The sequence below is a fragment of the Pelodiscus sinensis genome, chromosome 6, assembly GCF_049634645.1.
Source record: "Pelodiscus sinensis isolate JC-2024 chromosome 6, ASM4963464v1, whole genome shotgun sequence".
NCBI classification, from domain to species: Eukaryota; Metazoa; Chordata; order Testudines; family Trionychidae; genus Pelodiscus; species Pelodiscus sinensis.
The window spans coordinates 37,716,649-37,736,302 of NC_134716.1; the positions used below are offsets into that span (position 1 = coordinate 37,716,649).

The 19,654-nt window shown below is 46.1% G+C and overlaps 1 long non-coding RNA gene across 1 annotated transcript in view; it reads left to right on the forward strand.

Annotated features, from left to right (window-relative positions):
- Positions 1-1,577, forward strand: part of LOC142830049 (uncharacterized) — a 66,667-nt gene extending 65,090 nt beyond the window's left edge. Inside the window, exon 3 of the long non-coding RNA XR_012905071.1 lies at positions 1,166-1,577. This is a non-coding gene — a long non-coding RNA (uncharacterized LOC142830049). The remainder of the gene's footprint in view (positions 1-1,165) is intronic.
- The last annotated feature ends 18,077 nt before the right edge of the window (positions 1,578-19,654 follow it).

Sequence of the window (19,654 nt, forward strand, 5' to 3'; positions counted from 1 at the left end):
TTAATGTGCCAAACAGTGAAAGGAAAAAATATTTTATAAACTGATATAAAAAAAGCAATTCACGTTGCTGCCTAGCAATAGCATGTCTTAAGACTTCTTTTCTTACACTTTTCTTTGTTGTCTGATATAAAGTGTAGTGTAGTAGGATTTAATTTTAGTGTCACCGTGAAATGTAGTGTGCAGCACATGAAATGTTAATGTAATGCATAAATGTGCAATTCAAAAAACAAGGTTATGTAAACAAACAAGTATTGAACCAGTGAAATATTCCACAGTTTGCAAGTGTCATTAGGCAAAAAATAATGGATTATTTTACCCGTTCAAACTTTGATTTGTTTTTCTCTCCTCATATATTTTCTTTCTAACCAATAATCAGAGTGGATAGCCAACTTATGAAGAAACTGAAACATGGGTCTGTGAACATTAATTAAGCTAATCACAGTATTATACCAATTAATGCATACTGGGCCAGATTTTCAGCAGATGTGATTCTGCATACCTCCATTGAAATCTGTCAAGCAACACATGCTGAGACTTGATCCTGCTGTTAGTCGCATAAGTGCCTTCTTAGTAAGAATGCCAGAACTACTCATCCCTTGTATTGCTCATGAATAGATCTATTTAAAGTATGGTGTGTGACCCAAAGAACTCCTGCATTCACACACTATACACTACTAATAATAACCTTTCAACAAAATATGCCTTGCCCAAGAGGGCCAGTGTAGACAGGAAAGAATCGTTTTGTGCAAAAAAGCCCCGATGGCTAAAATGGCGATCGGAGCTTTCTTGTGCAAAATCACGTCTAGACTGGCCACGGATGCTTTTGCGCAAAAGCAAATCTTTTGCTCAAATGAACTTGCCAATCTGGATGCGCTTTTGCGGAAATACTTTTAACGGAAAAACTTTTCTGTTACAAGTATTGCCGCAAAATCATGCCAGTCTAGACGCAGCCATGTAGTAAACAGGATCATCAGGACAACAGGGGGAGGAGTTGGCAGGGAACTGGATTATTTGAACTTCAGCAAACGTACGTGTGTGTGTGTGTGTGTGTGTGTGTGTGTGTGTGTGTGTGTGTGTGTGTGTGTGTGTGTAAATCATGGAGCCTCCTTCACCAATAGAATCCATGTACCCTTCCTCAGTGGTTGAATTAACTTTACCTTGTCAGATAACCTTCAGGAGAATCTACTTCTAATATTCAAGGGACTTTCAGAGAAACCAATGTTATCTTTTTCACCCAAGATGACAAAGGCACCAACATCTTTGGGACCAAGCTGATACTCAATCATCATCTTGCTGGAAGACTGTGGGTGAGAAAGCCTTGCCCAAACCTTTGAACCAAAACCCGCCAAATTAAGTTTTAGACTCTTAGATATTTTTTCATGTGTATCTGTCAGTAACCATTTCTAATTTTACCTTTTATACCTGTGTTCACCTAAATTTTGATTATAAACTTGATTTACTATTAATCTGTTTCTACTAAAGTGGATATCATATCCTGATATTGTGGCAAATTGTTGTGTTGTGCCTCCTTAAAGAAGAAAACAAAGTCTCTGAATTCTCCAGGAGACAGTTGGATGTTGCAGAACACGCAGTTTAAGAGATAAGGTGGATGAGGAGTATCTCCTATTGATGGAGCTCCATAGAAGCTCAACCTGAAGAAGACCTCTGTGAAGCTTGAAAGCTTGTCCCTTCCATCAACAGAAGTTGGTCCAATAAAAGGTATTGCCTTACCTTGTCTTTCTCATATTGTGGAACCAACATGGCTACAGCAATACTGAAACAACTTTATTTTTAACTCACTGGTGAGCGTAAACTCCAAAGTTTCTAGCATTAAAACTGGATGGTCTTTTTTGAGGGAGATGATGAATGGTACTTTAGTTTAGGATACTTGGGAGACAAAGGAATTTTTAACACCTTAAAGTAACATTTGGTGCTAAATTATTTAGTCTAGTTTTGACTTGTGGATGTGCTGGGTTGAGAAACATGCCAGGTCTTTTAGCACTTTGGTAATACATGCTGTCAGGGAAGAGGGTGTCATATTTTCTAGATAAAGTTCAGAATCAATAGAAACTAGCTTGGACATTGTGCCATGTAAGCTCATAAAGGGTCATGCATGCTCCTAATTTTGGATTTTCAGATTCTGCACAAACTATTCTGTGAAATCTATTAGCTAAAGTTTTATATATGATGCTGATCTCAAATTTAGAATAAAGCGTTTATCCTGAAATGAAACACATGTCTCTTTAAAAATTTAGCTGCATTACCTCCTCACTTAATTTGTGCTTTATTACATGATATTGGTACCTATCAGACATATAGCAGCTCAGATATCTTGTAGAAGTGGATAACAATATCACTGTCTGTACATCAAGTTCCTACGGGCTTTGAAATCGTGCTAACATTTTCTTTTGTGAGGGAGAAATGGTCTGACCTTGTGAACTATGTGAGTCTAAATGGACAAGTGCTTTCACTTACTACAGGTTTTCTAAGATTACAGGGAGCCCAGGTGTCTGGTTCATGCAGGAGAGAATGACCCCGATGCAACTGGAGGAAAAATTTACCTCAGCTGCAATAAACCATGTAGCAATTATTAAGCTGTTTGCCAAATTAGTTCTCTCAGATGCAGTTAGCTCAATACTATCTCAGACTATGCCACACTGATATAATATTACTAGTTCTCTATTTCCCCTTTTTATCCTTGAAGAGAGATTGTTCACAAGGATTACTTTATTTTATTGTCCAGAAATATCAGCTATGATTAATACCTTGCCTTAGATAGTAAATCATTTTTTTCCCTTTGGGGCACTGAGTGCAGTGTCCTTTTGTGCACCTTTCTGTCCTGAGAAGCAGGTTTGCCCATACTATGTTTACAGAAGGACATATTTTCCAATGTCTACTGTTGGCACATATTATCAAATTGGACTGCAGTAGCAGAGGGCTTGAGATAAATCCTGCTCAAGCAAGACATGTCCAGGTGACTGTCGAAAGCCAGGGTTGTACAAAGTGTAGTGAGCTGCAGTTGAAGATGATGCAATCCAAAATAAAATATAAACCAAGTAAAATAAGGTCTGAGATGATAAGCTGAAAAGATATAGTTGACTGTTGCTAAATAGGAGTCAAAGAAGAGCCTTATGCTTATTGAAGTATGTGAAAACATACTTCTTTGCCAAAAGCAAATAGTATGGTAAGGTATCCTCCCCCTAAACAGCTGAATGCAAATCAGAGTTAAAGTGTCTCTCACAAACTAAGCCTTGATAAGGAAGGGGACAACTCAATTCTTACTTAATTCAAGGGCCTCATCCTCTGTCATTGTCGTGATTGAATTTAACTGCCCCTTTCCTTCCATTGGTTAATCAAACATTTGTGAACATTAACAGAACCTGAAAAAAATCATGTTTTGAGTCTATCAGGGAGATGGTAAGGGGAGGACGTTGAGGAGATATGTTGCTGCATCTGAGGATCCCACATTTAAAACTGGCTGTGTATCTGTTTGACTGTGGGAAATAGAGAAGTCAGAAATATGAGCTGCCTGGAAGACTTTACATTCAATTCACTCTAGTCATAGTCACACAGAACAAGTGATTGTGTGTATGAATGTGAGCAGTCCTAATTGCAACAATTGTCACTAGATAATTGCCTGGCTCAGTTAATTACCTGAATACCAGGGTGTGGTCCAGAGGATTGGGGAGTGGATTTGTGTTTTCCCCAGCCCATATATGAAGTAGCATGTGTTAGATATCATGAACACAACATGAATGCCCTGGTCTCCCTTCAAATGACACCGAGTCATTTGTTAACCACTCCACAAGTCACTATCGCATGTATGTGCCCAGGGCTTCTGACAAAGTATGCAGTTACTTGTTCTTGTCTGTCTCAGTTGATTGCTTTATACTAGGGCACTGGCTAGCGTGAAGGGGGTATTCACTATAATCACTCCCATTGTCAAACAGAAGCTGCTGTGGCAGAGGTAACCCCTCTGGTCACAGGAACAGATGTGGGGAAATATGAAGTGGCAGTCCCATTATGTTGTTGTCCCCAGGAGCTGAGGCTTGACCACAATATTTGGCTAGCTTGCTCTGTGTTCTGGACACAGGAAACGTGAAGATGATCTCCAGGCATGGGAGCTTTCTATTGCTTGATTATTCCCTACACTTCCAAAACTCTTGCCTTCCCCTCACCTCACTGTTATTTGTGCTGATATTCTAGTTTATTCATTTTGCTTGAGAAAACCAGTGATTTAAAAAAAAAGGTTACTTTTACTATTACTTTTTAAAACCCTCACTACTAAATGCACAAAGTAATCATTCCAATGGGCTGGGAATGAATAAATATATCTAGGCATACATATGCTTATTTGCATGTGAATTCCTGGTAAATTCATGTAAAATTGTATTTACATGAAAAGTTCCTCCACAAATGTTTGTGCAAACAAAATGCACAAGTGTCGATGGAAAAGAGAGCAAGTATGTGAATTGTTTACACTGTTTACCCAGTCCAAAAAGTCTCCTTAAACCACTCTCAACTTCAAAAGTTCTTACATGCTACTTTATATGTCTGGAATAGCTTTCCATTTTTTGGTCTATCAAGCATTCTCCTTCCCTTCCTTCAGATCCCTCCTAAAATCCAGTTCTTTTAAGAAGCCTTCCAACCATATGTTGTTAATCTCCTTCCAATACTACCTGGTTCCTTGGAGAGGAACTTGTATCTCATGCATCACACTTGTATGAATTAAACTGAAAACTGTTTGGTACCTCACTTTTCTACGGTTATGTCTACACTACAGGGTTTTTGCGCAAAACCAAATGTTTTTTCACAAAAACCCGTGGAGCATCCACACCTCAAGCATGTTTTTGCATAAAAAAATCTACAGTCAATTGACAGAACAGAGGGCTTTTCGTGGTGTAGGTATACCTCCTTCTATGAGGCATAACTCCTTTTTGCACAAGAGTTCTTGAGCAAAAAGGTGTGTGTGTAGATGCTCAACAGCAGTTTCTTGCACAAAAAGAACCTATCACAAAAAGCATAGTGCTCTGATGGCCATTCTGTGAATGGCAATCAGAACTTTCTTGTGCAAGAGGGTCCATGCAGTGTGGACAATCTCTTGCGCAAAAGCACATCACGTTTGCAATGTGCTTTTGAGGTATGGACGCGCTTTTTGAGCAAGAAGTTTTTGCAGATGATCTCTTCCACAAAAAGCTTCTTGCGCAAAAACCCTGCAGTATAGACAAAGCCTACATGTTTTGAAAAGTGCTTTATCTGCTTCTGAAAAATGCATTTGCCACTCATTCTGTATATGGACTATTCTTCGATCTGAAAATTACCCATGATTTGTACTGTAGGGGGTTCACGTGTGGCCTAGTGTAAACATTACAAATGCTGTAAAATTAGCTTTTAAAAAAACCAGGGATGTATTCTGTCTTCAGATACACACTTGCAACTCCTATTGAAATTAATGAGCCATATTCAGGATTTGGTATATTTTTAAGAAATACAAAAAAATTATGAAAAATTGGAGGTTTCCCTCCACACCGTACTCCCCTTCCCCAACCTGAGACCTGACTAAGGTACCAGACATCTAATAAATGCACATCTACATATCTGTACCTGAGGACACTCAACATGTATAATGTGCCTTGTGATGAGACTAACCAGAGTAGGAAATATTTCACATTATAGAGGCACTATATGGTTTGCAATGCAAATAAATAGGAAGTCCCAATGTGCTGGTAAATGTTCAGAGAGTATTCTGGGCTACCAAACTGGGCTCACCTTTCATCTTAAATAATAGAGAGAAAAGAGCAGCAGAGAAAATTGGGTACAGAAATAACATTAGAAGGAGAAATGAGAAATCTTGCTAAATTAAATATTTTTGGGGAGAATGGACAAGCTTTGGGCCAGCTTCTATCTGGCATTTGCAGCTTCACTGAAATGTACAAATGAGTAAATAAGCCACAAAAGTTTGACTTTGTGATTGCAAACAGATAATTAGCAAATTGTTCAAACAAATGTTTTTACTAAAGAATGCAAAGATCTTTACATAATGTAGTTGCCAATTGAAACATTTTAAAATTGATTATCCCATTTTATTTTGTTTTAAGTGTGAGTGCATTAAAGATCATACTATAGCTTCCTACAGCTTGTTCCCAAATGTTTCTTTTCAAAAGGAAAGCCTCATTTTCACCTTAAATTGCCTAACTCCACATTTCAGTAACACCTACTTAACTTTCAAATAACCAAACCGATTTTTTTAAATGCCTGAAATAAATAAATCCCAACCCAAACAAACAAAAAACCAATTTGCTCTTCAGTTGAGACATTGTTTGCCCAGTTGCAGCCTGGAGTGAATTTTTACAGTTGAGATATAAACTGCTGAAAATCAAGCTTTTTAATGGAAATGCTGACAGACCTATAACTGTAGCAGGGTTTCTGAGTGCTGCTAAAACAAAAATAACACTAGAAAGCTTTTTAATTCTTATAAATCATATATGCGCCTCTCTCCTCCTGCTATTAAGGAGTGGAGCAGTGCAGTGATAGGTTTATGGTATAAAAATATGATAAAAAATTGTGGGTTCAATTTCTCACCAAAGCCATTAGGAAAAGGTCTCTTAATAACTCAGTCAGTTCTGTCCATTCAGCAATGACATGGTTAATTGCCTGCCACAAAACAGGAACAAAACTGCTGCTGTTCCTGAATCCCTGGGCTTCTAGATCCCCTTGTCTTGGTGTGCAGACATCATCTTAATCCAAAGCCCATTGGAATTAATGGAAAGAGGCTCACTAATTTCACTGGGCTTCAGCTCAGGATTGTGATCCTGGGTTGCAGAGACTGTAGTATGCTCCCCACATATGTGGAGACTGTACAACTGCCAATGTAGAAATTGGCCTGTGACGGGGTAGACTAGGCCCAACACCCCCTGCTAGAGGCGGGAGGCCTTGCCACACCTCACCCCAGAGAAGAGAGCAAGAGAAAGTCCCTCCAAGTGGGATAGAGTGGTGGAAGCAGAGGCAGCCAATCAGGGCCCAGGAGGCCCCTATAAAACAGTGACTGGACCAGGGCCTGCCATTTCCTCCCTGGAGTTTGACCAAGCCAGATCTAGGCTCTGACTGCGAGGACAGCAGCACCTCGGTCAGCTCCCAGTGTGAGCTGAACTTTAGACCTGGTTAAGACTCAGGTCCAGGGACTGAAGACTAGCTACAACTGGCTACAAAACTCTGCAGAACCTGGGACAGGGTGTTGAGAACAGGGCCTCAAAGCCCCAAGAGAGCAGGATGGAATAGTCTCTTAGGGAAGTGGTCAGGGAGCAAGGTAGTAGCAGGCAACTGCTACTCAGAGTCTCTGGGCAGGGACCCAGAAGAGTGAGTGGGATTGGTTTCTTCCCTCCCTCCACCCCCCCGGCAGCTGCAGCAAGGGGGTAAGAAGACACCTGGTCCCTGGCAATGGACCAGAAATCTTTTGGGAACATCTTCACCTGTGGAGAGCAGCTGGGCTGAACATTGCAGACATGCCCATGGCCACAGAGTAGCGCTCACAGGAGAGTGAACCCTTTACATCATCCCATTCTCTTTTTTCCACCCTACCCAGCACCTTTGAGGTGACTGTCACCCTAAGGCAGCAATGGGCAACATAGGCTAATGCATGGGCTGCACGAGTGCCTTCCTTCACCACGATGAGATGCAAGTTCTGAGGGCGACCAAGACGTCTCCTGGGATAGGGCGTCTCACAGTCAGTGTTGCTCGCAATGAGCATTTCCCTCCTTCATGTGCCCTTCCTTTATGTGCATGTCACTTCAGTAATACTGGTAGGAAAACAACAACAACAAAAACCACCAAGGCAACCAGTAGAATCTGGCAACCCTGAGCATTGGCAACAGTAAACAAAATGTCTCTGGTCCACACATAGAACCTCAATAGGCTGCAAGTTGCCTACCACTGCCCTAGGGAATGCCAGTAAGGAGCACTTGCTCTGCTCCTAAGAAATCAGGGATAGCAGTTGTTCTTCCCTTCCTCCCCATACTCTGATTTACTGAGAGACAATGCAAGGCAGAGGTCTAATGACATAATTGCCTATGCTCTGCCTTTTGTCATGAAAAGCACATTTTTGCAGGTAGGAAACATTTTCTGACTGATCCTGCAAATCCCAACTAGTACAAGTGTTTATCTTGACAGACTTGTTTCCTTTAGTTTAGAAGATTATGAAGGCCTTGCTGTGGTATAGAAAATAAACCTACTTGTACCGATTTCTCTAAACTTCATTCTTACCACTTTTCTTTATGTCTCACGATGCTATAATATATGCAAAATGCTTAGCTTCTCAAAACAGCTTTACAGGTCATTTTCCTCCCATAATAGCCAAATCAGCAGCAAAAGCACTTCATGGTTTAAATGCAGTGACAGAAGAAGTCTGACTGTAGAAATATGTACTGTATAGTAACTTCCACAAGCACAAAGGCGCAGGATTTTCACATGAACAGAGATTATAGCTTTTGAAATCTCATTTTTTAAAAGCAGCTACTCAGTGTAAATATGGACAATAGACATTTATTGGCTTGGCACTATCAAATGCCCTTGACCTAATGGCATTATTGATTTTCCACCATTGTCTTTATTTGTATTGGTCTATGAGGACAAAGCCATATTTGCTGCTTCCCTTAGCTATTAATTATGATCTATATGATAAGCCCTAAGGAAGCCCTTGAAATAAGAACAGTAGTCTAATAAATGTGCTCGTACATAAATGGAGCAGAGTATAGAAATACCCTACAAAAGGTGAATACATGCTTACACATCCATATAGTGTATGAGAGAGACTGAAAATAAATACACAGTACAGGTAGTTAACCTCTCTGTGTTGGAAATATAAGGACCGAGTCTCGTTTACACTGAAGCCCCTTTACATCAATTTAGCAGTATGACAGGGCCTTAAGTGAATGTATACTTCATATCTAAAGGTGTACAGGAGCCTTAGTCTAAATGAGACTCAGGGCTCGGAGGGATGGAAGGGGGTAATTCACTATGGGTATGTCTACACTACAGCGCTAATTCGAACTAAGCTAATTCGAACTAGCGCATCTAGACTTAAAAACTAGTTCGAATTGGCGTTTTGCTAATTCGAACTAGTGCGTCCACACTGATTGGATGCAGGGGCGCATTTAAGGGCAGCTGAAACTGGTTCTGGCAGGGCATCAGGTCAGTAGTTGCTTTGTGTGGCTGCTGTTTGGCTATCTGAGGCTCGTGCTTAAAGGGATCCCCCATGACAGCCGGTTCTCAGCTTTTCCGCTTGCTTGCCTACCTCGCTGAGGGACAGCAAAGCATTTTTCTCTGCGCCCGTCTGTGTTGGTGCTTCCCTTCGGGGATGCCGCCGCAGGTGGCAACATGGAGCCAGAGCTCGCCCTGCACTTTCTGGTGCAGTTTATGGACTTGCTGCTGCAAGCCTGCCAGCAATGGCTGGAGGCTGCCTGGTTCCACCTGGTGCACGTCAGCCCCCTGCCTCTCCGCCTGGCCACCCTGGGGGCCATGGAGCAGCTGCGGCAGTGCCTGGGCGCCGGCGTGCCCCACCGCATCTGGTGTCTGGACACCAGCAGCGACTGGTGGGACCGCATCGTCCTGGAGCGCTGGGGAGACCAACAGTGGACCCAGAACTTCAGGATGAAGAGGGACACCTTCCTGGAGCTCTGCGAGTGGCTCGCCCCTGCTCTGCGCAGAAGGGACACTCTCATGAGGCCCGCCATCCCCCTCCAGAAGCGGGTGGCCATCGCCCTCTGGAAGCTCTCCACGCCGGACAGCTACCAATCCGTCGGGAACCAGTTCGGCGTGGGGAGATCCACCGTCTGAGCGGTGCTCATGCAGGTACTGCACCCACCGGCCACTGGGCCGGGGGCGAGGGGAGCTGCAAGGAGGAGATGGGCCGCCCCAGGGAAAATGGGGGGACGGAGGGGGAGGCAAAAATGCCCCACACCGGAGAGGCCAGTCTCTCCCAGCCGTACTACACGCCGCCCGGGGGGTTGCTCCTGGGAGTGGGGCGTGGGGCACTGCCAGGGCACGAGCACTCCCAGCCACCCAGGTGCCCAACTTATTTGCGCTTTGCTGTGTCTCTCCGCAGGTGGTCAAGGCCATCAACCGGGTGCTGCTCCACAGGGTGGTCCGCCTCGCCGACCCGGACGCCGTCATCCGGGGGTTTGGGGGGCCATCGACGGGACACACATCCCCAATCTGTGCCCCGGAACACCAGGCCTCCCAGTATGTCAACTGCAAGGGGTACTTCTCCGTCCTCCTGCAGGCTGTGTGTGACCACCGGGGACAGTTCATGGACATTAATGTGGGCTGGTCCGGCAAGGCACACAATGCCATGGTACACTGGAACTCCTCCGTGTGCCAGAGGCTGCACGCCAGGACCTTCTTCCCCGACTGCCACATCAGGGTCGGGGACGTGGACATGCCCGTCTGCCTGGTGGGGGATGTGACCTATCCCCTACAGCCCTGGCTCATGAAGCCCTACATGGGGCACCTCAACCCCTCCTGCCAGGCCTTCAATGCGAGGCTGACCAGGGCCCACATCCTGATTGAGGGGGCCTTCGGGTGACTGAAAGCCCGATTTATGTGCCTCCTAACTCGCCTCAACCTCGCCGAGAACAACATCCCTCCTGTGATGGCAACATGTTGTGTGCTGCACAATTTGTGTGAGAGGAAGGGGGAGGCTTTCCTGCCATCCTGGATGGCTGAGACTGACCGCATGGCTGGCCAGTACGCTCAGCCATCCGGGAAGCCCAGTGGGGGACCGTCCGGATCTGGGAAGCCCTGCGGAAGAGCTTCCATGTGGAGGAGGAGGACTGAACTCTCCCTGCATGCTCCACTGGGGCCTTCTTCCACCCTCCCCCCCTTCCGCTTTCCCCTCCCTAACCTTCCTTCCTAATGTCAAATAAAGACACCTGTTTTGGCAAAAAAACCCCCTCTATTTTACATAACTGGGGTGGGGGGAGGGAAGAGTGAGGGTGGGAGAGGGGAGGGGGAAACCTGGGAGGAGGGATCTGGAAGGGGGTGGAAGGGGAGGAAGGGAAGGGAAAGCTCAGGCTTGGGGGTCCGGCTGGCTCTCCCGTCTCGCAACACTGCGGGTGCGGGTGCCTCGGGGGGGAATGATTGTGGAGGGTGGGGCAGGAGGGACAGGGGTGTGGAGGAAGTGGGAGAGGGAGCAGGGGCAGCAGGGGTGGGAGGAGGAGCGAGAGCTGGGGCAGCTGCAGGAGCCAGAGCTGGAGGAGGCAGGAACCGGTCAACCAGGGTCTGGAGGCGGCCTCTGAGGGCATGGCCCTGCTCCTTCAGCGCATCTACACTCTGCTGGCGCAGCCGAAGGTCCTCCCGGACCCAGTGCTCCTGGTTGCGGAGCAGCAGCTCCATGAACCGGAGGTGCCGCCACTGGTAGTCCTCCTCATTCCTGGCATGCCTGCTGGCCCGGGCGCGGGTGGCTGTTGCAGGCAGGATGGTGCACCCTGCAGTCCCAGGTGCTGCGGCTGTGGTGAAACAAGAGAAGCGGTCAGTTCTCCCTGGGGACAAGGTGGGTGAAACCCAGCCCCCCTCTGCAAGGCCAAGGCCCCTGTATGACACCCAGCTGCTGCTCCATGGTGGGCAAGGCCCAGGCGCACAGTCCCTGGGCTCCCTCTTCCCCTCACCCCCCCCGTACACATAAGGGGAGCATGATGGTACTCAGAGGTGGAGGCCTCCCCGGCCTTGGACGACACAGGAGATGTGGTCTGTGGGGTTCCTCAGGGGTCCTGGGTCCTGGGCAGGCTCCTGGCTCTCAGCGTCCTCCGGCTCCTCCTCCTCAGTGTCCAGGACGGGTCCCTCTGCCCCAGGGGCCGATGACCACCCGGGGGGCATGGACGGCGTGAGCCCCCAGGATGCGGTCCAGGGCCTGAAAGTGGGGGCAGGCCTCCGGGTCAGCTCCTGGCAGGCAGGCCTGGGAGTAGGACTGCCGCAGGTCCTTTATTTTACACCGAACCTGCTCCCGGTTCTTGTGGCTAGTGCGGAGATCATGGACATTGGAGGCTTCCCCCTAAACCTCGATGAGGTCCACGATCTTCGCACTTGACCAAGCGGGTGCCCGCCTCTTGCGGCCCCGGGCAGGCTCCTGGGAGCCGCCAGGCTGGTTCCGGGAAGAGGTGGAGGGCTGGGTGGCATTGGGTGGCTGGCTCATTTTGTGCCAGGTGCAGGGTTTGCTGGCTCGGTGCTGGCAGGCTTGCAACTGGCACAAACTGTGTAGCCAGCCCGTGGCCCTTTAAGGGCTCTAGGGCTGGGAAGGGGGCAGAAGAGTTTCCCTGGTGTTGGCCAGAGTGGCCACCAGGGCAAGCTGGGAAGGGTTAGCCTCCCACTAGTTCAAATTAAGTGGCTACACAGCCCTTAATTCGAACTAGCTAATTCAAACTAGGCGTTAGTCCTCGTAGAATGAGGTTTACCTAGTTTGAATTAAGCGCTCTGCTAGTTTGAATTAAGTTCGAACTAGCAGAGCGCTAGTGTAGCGCCTATCAAAGTTAATTCGAACTAACGTCTGTTAGTTCGAATTAACTTTGTAGTGTAGACATACCCTATGTCATTTGAAGCCAGTAAGCAATACCAATAGAGCTTCACTTAGAGCAGGATTTGGTCCACCATGGATCACTGGTTACATCATAGTAACTTAACACAAGAGCAAAATGTGAATAGTTTGTGACATCATCAGAACTCTCATATGTGTAACTATGGTGTGCAGATTCTCAGCAGGTCATAGCTTTGTTGAAGTCAATGGAGCTTTGACCATGTACAACAGTTTAGACTCTGCCCTATTTTAGGGAGGATGGACCAGTGTGGAAAAAAAAGTTCCTTAACCCTAACATGTCATTTTGTTTAGAATCAAGCTGCAGCCGAACTCATATGAAGGTTCTGAAATGCTCAGATACTTTTTTTTTTAAGTTCTGTGTTCTTTCTGCAGCTGGCGATCCTGAAATAGAGTGAAAAATGCTATTCTCATGTTATTTCCTGCTCATCTGGGACCAGAAATGGAAGTACCAGAAATGAGGAAGCCTGTTCTTACAGGAGATCCATCTTAATTTGTTCAGATTAAAATAGCTATGATGTCCAGATGAGCATCCAAATGGCTGGATATATAACTGAACGCTAAACCTTAGCTCTACTCCTGCAACCTTCCTTTTACCAGCTAGAGGATAATCTGATTCTTATACTGCCTATCTTCTTTGAAAATCCAGCCAACAGCCCTTTTGCATTTATGCAGTCACATATATGAGAGACAGATTCTAATCTCACAGCAGGGTAAATGTAAATTCAGATATGAACTCTTACAAAGTACTCAGGTCTAAGATGTGGGCCTTTGGTTTAGGCCCATCTCTAATAGAATGAGTTTTCTTTAAAACTTGTATTGTGTAATCCTATTAGTTAAATGGTTGCAAAAGAAAGAGGAGTATTTGACTTGGTGTGCAGGTGGGGCATAGTATGTTATAATGGATGCCTGGTTTGGGAAATAAAGCATTTTTTGATGACTTTGCATCTATAAAAATTAATTTTAGTTGCTTTTTGGCAGTAAACACTTGCTATATGTACTGTAAGGAAAACAAAAAACAGGGGCGACTGGTGAGGGGAGACCCAGTGGGCCAGCAGCCATGTGATTCCCCCAACCCAAGGTAGGGCTAAGATATCCCTCCTGTCTCCCCAGACCCTGCCTCTCCCCATGCTGCTCCACCCCTCCTTGCCTTTTCTCTACTCTTGCTCAACTCCTGCCCTCCCCCTTCCCTCGGGGTATGTCTACACAGCAAAGTTATTTCGAAGTAACAGCCGTTATTTCGAAATAACTTTCCTAGTGTTTACACAAGCCAACCACTATTTTGAAATTATTTCGAAATAGCGGAGGGCTTATTTCAAAATTGGTAAACCTCATTCTATGAGGAATAGTGCCTATGTAGGAAGGGAATAGGGGCTATTTCAAAATAGGGGGCCTCCAGCCCTTCCCAGGGTGCCCTGGTGGCTACTCTGGGCACAAACAGGAAAACCCCTCTCCTTCCTCCCCGTCCCAGAGCCCTTAAAGAGGTAGAGTCTGGCCACAGTCTTTTGTGACTAGCACCAGACCTACCAGCCCAGAGCCACTTTGCTGCTGCCCCTGACCCAGGCTGCAGCATGAGCCAGCAAGCCACTGGCAGCCAGCTCTCCACCACTCCCCAGGACCAGTCTGCCAGCTCCCAGGAGCCTGCCAGGGGCTGGAGAAGGCAGGCACCTTCCTGGTCCAGTGCAGAGATCATGTACCTGATTGAGGTTTGGGGGGATGCTGCCAACATCCATGATCTCTGCACTAGATGGAGGAACGCGGCCGTCTACAGATGGATGGCTGCCAGCCTGGCCACCAAAGGCCACATCCGAACCCAAGGAGCAGGTTCAGATGAAAATTAAGGAGCTGTGGCAGGCATATTCCAGGGCCACAGGGAGCAGCTCCCAACCAGGGGCAGACCCAGAGAGCTGCCCCTTTTTGGATGCCCTGGATCGAATCCTGGGGGGCGAGACGGTCCATGTCCCCCAGCTGGTCATTGACCCTGGGACAGAGGGCCCTGACCAGGGCACAGAGGAGGAGGAGGAGCCCAGAGGGAACATGCTGCACAGCCAGGACCCTTTAGCCGTCCCAGAAGACCTGTCACTGCTGTCATCCGAGGCCGGTGAGGCAACAACATGTGAGTGCCATCACAGTCCCCTTATGCAGGGGTAGGAGAGGAGGGAGACCAGGGACTGCGTGCGTGGGCCTTGCTGACCACGGATCATGCAGCAACCTGTGCACGTGTGAACATATGCTGTGCCACCCCTGGGCCCCAGCTGGCTGTCACACAGGGCCTTGGCCTGTTATCCACACGCATGTGTGAAAAGACATGACATGCTCCTGAACCTGGGGTAGGACACAGCAGGATGCCCTCCCTCCACAAGCCCCCTCTACACATACCTGCATGAGCACTGCTCTGATGGTGGATTTCCCCACGCTGAACTGGTTCGCCACGGATCGGTAGCTATCTGTGTGGAGAGCTTCCAGAGAGTGATGGCCACATGCTTCTGGAGGAGAATGGTGGGCCTCATGTGCATGTCCCATCACCGCAGAGCAGGGGTAAACCACTCATAGAGCTCCAGGAAGGTGTTCTTCTTCATCCTGAAGTTCTGGGTCCATAGTTGGTCTCCCCAGTGCTCCAGGATGATGTGGTTCTACCAGTTGGTGCTGGTGTCCAGACGTCAGATGCGGCAGCACGCTGGTGTCCAGGAGCTGCAGCTGCTCCTCCACATATTCCAGGAGGGTCTGGAAGAAGGCCTAGGGGTTGGGTTCCTGCAGATTTTCTGAGGCAGCCTGCATAAAGCACAGCCAGGCTCACAGCAACTCATCCAAGAGAAGCATCAGAATGCCCAGAGGCAGCTCCTGCTCCATGCTGCAGAGTGCTGTGGTGTTTTGAGTGAGGGCAACCAGAGCACACAGAGGAAAAAATGCTTTGCTGTCCCTCTGTGAGGTAGGCAAGCAATCAGGGAAACCTGAGAACTGGCTGTACCAGGGTGCCGCTTTAAGCACAAACGCTCCTAAACAAATTGGAGCTTATCGTTATTGAAAGTGAATGGGAGTTAAGTGCCTAAATCACTTATGTACATTTGTAATTTCTGTGAGGCACCTATTCTCATGTTTAGGCAGCTACATACCTGCACAAATTTGGCCCTAAGCTCCTAAGTAAATGTTGTAAATGGGACATCACTTAGATGCATTTGACAAATTTAACTTTGGTGTTTGAAAATATTTTTATTTTATAAGTTTTTCTTTGGCTCATGTTCTTTTATCACATGCATTCTCTTACTAAATGTATGTGCAAACAGGTCAGAACTTCTCTATCTGACATTAATATTAGAGCATAGGTTTCTATTTTGCAATACTCATCTGTACAGCATATAGGCAGAATGCCTTTACCTACTGTGTTCATGTTGTGTCCTTTATACGTGATCAGTTTTAGTTTAGGTTTCTTCCCAGGTCCTTTCATTAGCATGCTGTATAATATTGTGGCCATTACATCACTCTGTTTCTCTGTCAACTTTATCTATTATGTTTACATTTTCAATTTTGAAATCTGCTGTCCATCTTTATGCAGAAATATCCTTTCTGACTTTCAGCATATCAATAAACTCCTGCAACTTTCATTTATCCTATATTTTATATTTATATGCCTACTTTGCTTGTTTGGAATAACATGATTTAACAAAAGGATTGGTTTTGATTAGCTATTTGTATTTATGTCTGTAAACAAGTATTTTTATACTTCTCTTGCTCCAGCCTACGTAATTTCCATACCATGGCATTTTGTCAGTGGACATTCTTTCCCCTAATACTTATTCATACATTCTATTAAAGGATTCACATAAGCAGTCTGATCCAGGTACAATCGTATATAGCAATCTGAAGTTCACTAATCTCATGTCACAGAGGTGAGGGAACATGGGAAATGAGGTGGTTTGCAGGTATCTGTATTGTGGCTTGATTCCTGAATTGGAAAACTGACACATTTTAATGTTTTCTGTGGTCAACAAGTGCCATTTTATTTCTGAACACTGTCACATATCAGTATCTCTGATATTTATTAAAAGAAAGAAATCACACTTTTTAACAGTGGCAGTTCCTGAGGCTAGCAGGCAGGTGCTGCTGCATTCCTGCTGCTTTACAATCCGTTATGTGCTGCAATGTTAAATTTCCATCTCTTCGCATACAAGGCCTGATTCTGATCTGTTATCTTCGAAGTCCTACATAACAACCCATCTCTTCTGATCTGCCCTTGTTTATTTTGTCACCTCCCTGTGTCCTCCAGCATTTATGCCACAATTATTTGCTTCTCCAACACTACCCTTGCTTTTTCCCATGCTACTCATTACACATGAAATACCTCACTGGGCCCCAAAGCAATTAGCCACTTCTTCAAATTGAGACCCACTTCTTCTGGGTTGTTCTGGAAGAATGAGGAGTTTGGAACATGACTAGATGATTTATGAAATCTGTATGAGATTCTGAGCCTTATGGATCTGTCATAGACATGCACTCCATTTTGAATGTGCGGCCTTTTGCCTTCTCTGTGATCTGTTTGTGTTCATGTTGGGCTGGAATTCCAAAGGTTGGTGGCAAAAGAATGCTAAACGAGTACTAAATTTGTCTACTCATTCCAGACACATAATTCTGGTCCCTGCCAGGAAAAAAGTGGGCTAACAGGGTGATGACATGTGAGCAATGGAGTCTCATGGCAGGGGGTTGTATTCATGTCTCTAATCCAGGAGGGAGAGGTTACCTAGCATGTGACAGCTTTCTAGGGAAGGAGTGCCCTGCCTGTTTTCCTGAGCCCAGATGGTTTCAAGGACTCCTGATGATTTAAGGGACCTGGACCACAGCTCAAAGCATGTTCTGGAGTGTTGGGAAACTGAGGCATGGACATATATTCAGTGTTAGTTGTTTCGTATGATATGTACTCTCCTGTGCTTTACACACGTGTGTCTATTATCCACCTGGTTTCACTGCATGTAGTATGTATGCCTTTCATCTTTCATCCATTTCTCTCTTTCTCTCTCTCTCTCTCTCTCTCTCAAGTTCAAGCTTTTTGGGGAGTTTTCCCCTAAGTACCTAGCACAGGGGTCAGCAACCTTTCAGAAGTAGTGTGCTGAGATTTAACGTATTTACCTCTATTTACAGGTCAGCGTGCTGGTGATACTTTTTAAAGTCAATAATAGTCCTACTTATAGTAGCGTCATAAATAAATAAATTAAGATGTAGATCTTACTGTTTAGCGTGATCCTTGACCTTGCTTTGCCTTGCTGAATTCTCCAATCTCAGGTTCGTAGTTTGATGCTTTAAGTGGCACACAAGCCTCTGAGCTAGGGTTCAGCAACCTACAGCATGCCAGAGCAGAGGCCTGAGCAGCCACCCCCCCAACATGGCCCTATGCCTGACCCCAACCTGCCTGCCGTGGTTTCAATGCCCCCCAGCTGTAACCCACCCACCTGCAGCTTCAACACCCCCCTGGCAGCAACCTGCTCACCTGTGGCTTCAACAACCCCAGTCCCCAACCCACCCGGATGCAGCTTCAACACGCTGCAGCAACAACCTACCCACCTGCCGTGTATTCTAGGCCTAAAACGCTAATGGAAGCTGCCCTACAATGTGGCCTCAGCCCCAGCTGGCCCCTAATGTGACCTCACCTGCCAGAGAGGCTGTCCAAGCAGCCACCCCCCAACACAGCCTTGGGCCTATCCCAGTCCCCAACCTGCCCTCCCACGGCTTCAAAACTCCCTTAGCAGCAACCCGCCCACCTGCAGCTTCAACACCCCCTGGTTCCTACCCACCCGGCCACGGCTTCAATATGCCGTGGCAGCAACCGGTGTGTTATAGGCCCGAAACCCTGGTAGCAACTGCACCACAATCCAGCCTTAGCCCCAGCAACAGCTGACCCCCAACTTAGTCTTGGCAGTCAGATCTGCTGCCTGAGCAGCCACCCCCCCAATGTGGCCCTGGGCGGTCTCTCTCCCTGTCCTGTCCCCGCTCCCGCCCCCGCCAATGGGTGCAGCTACAACACTCACCTTTCAGGAGAAGGAGGAAAGTGAGCGCTGTTGCTGTGGAGGTGGGTGGGCTTAGATTAGATTTTTTGTGCTTCACCACATAAGCGCAGCTTAAGGGAATAATGGCGCAGGCTCCTGGATGCATAGGGGAGGAGGAGAGGGGCTGAGTTCTCACCTCACGTGCCAATGAAAATTGGCTTATGTGCCACTCGTGTACATGTGCCATAGGTTGCTGTCCCCTGAACTGGCACATTTTAGGTACTACCACACTGAAGTAAATGCAGTTACTCAAGAATTACTCAAAACTGAGAGCAGAATCTAGACTATGGATTCCATATCACCGAATAGTTTGTCACATGTTGAAGAATCACATGTAGTGCCATCACTTAAAATGGTGAATTCTGTGGACTTCATTTCAAACTGGCATCATAAACCTTGTGGGTTCATCTAAGTTTTTTTATCCAAAGAAGGAATCTTTTGGCTGTTTTTGAAGCTCTAAAAGCTGCATTTTAGTTTTAAAGTCCCTATTTAAGCATTTATAAGAAGTGGGTGACTGAATCCGAAATGGGAACTGTGATGGGCAGATCTTATTGAATGTTGCAAAACTCTGCAAATTTTCTTTACAGTCCCCTACATCCTTAAAGTCAACTGACAGCACATTAGCTGCCTAAATCCATAGGGCTTTGCTTTTCTTCTCAATTTTGTAACACTTACAGATTCATTTACTTTGTTATTCTGATCTTGTTCTTTATGCTATGCAGCTTATAAGTTATGCTCTACTTTGGGTTGTTATATCCTACAAACTTCTTAAGTATTTTCATAAACCACTCTGCCTTCCTCAGGGAATATGTTTCAGCTCTTAGTATTCAGAAATCTACTTCTGAGTACCGTTTGTGTGTCTACACTGTTTGTGGAGCAAGATGCTGCTCATGTACTAGTATTAGGACTGTGTGTGTGACTATCAGATATCAGTGTGTATAAAGGATGCAATATGGCAGTCCTCAGGCAAAAATATATGCAGATTTTGAGTCTCTATTTAAAAATCAAAGCCACAATGTCTATTACCTTCATATAAAAT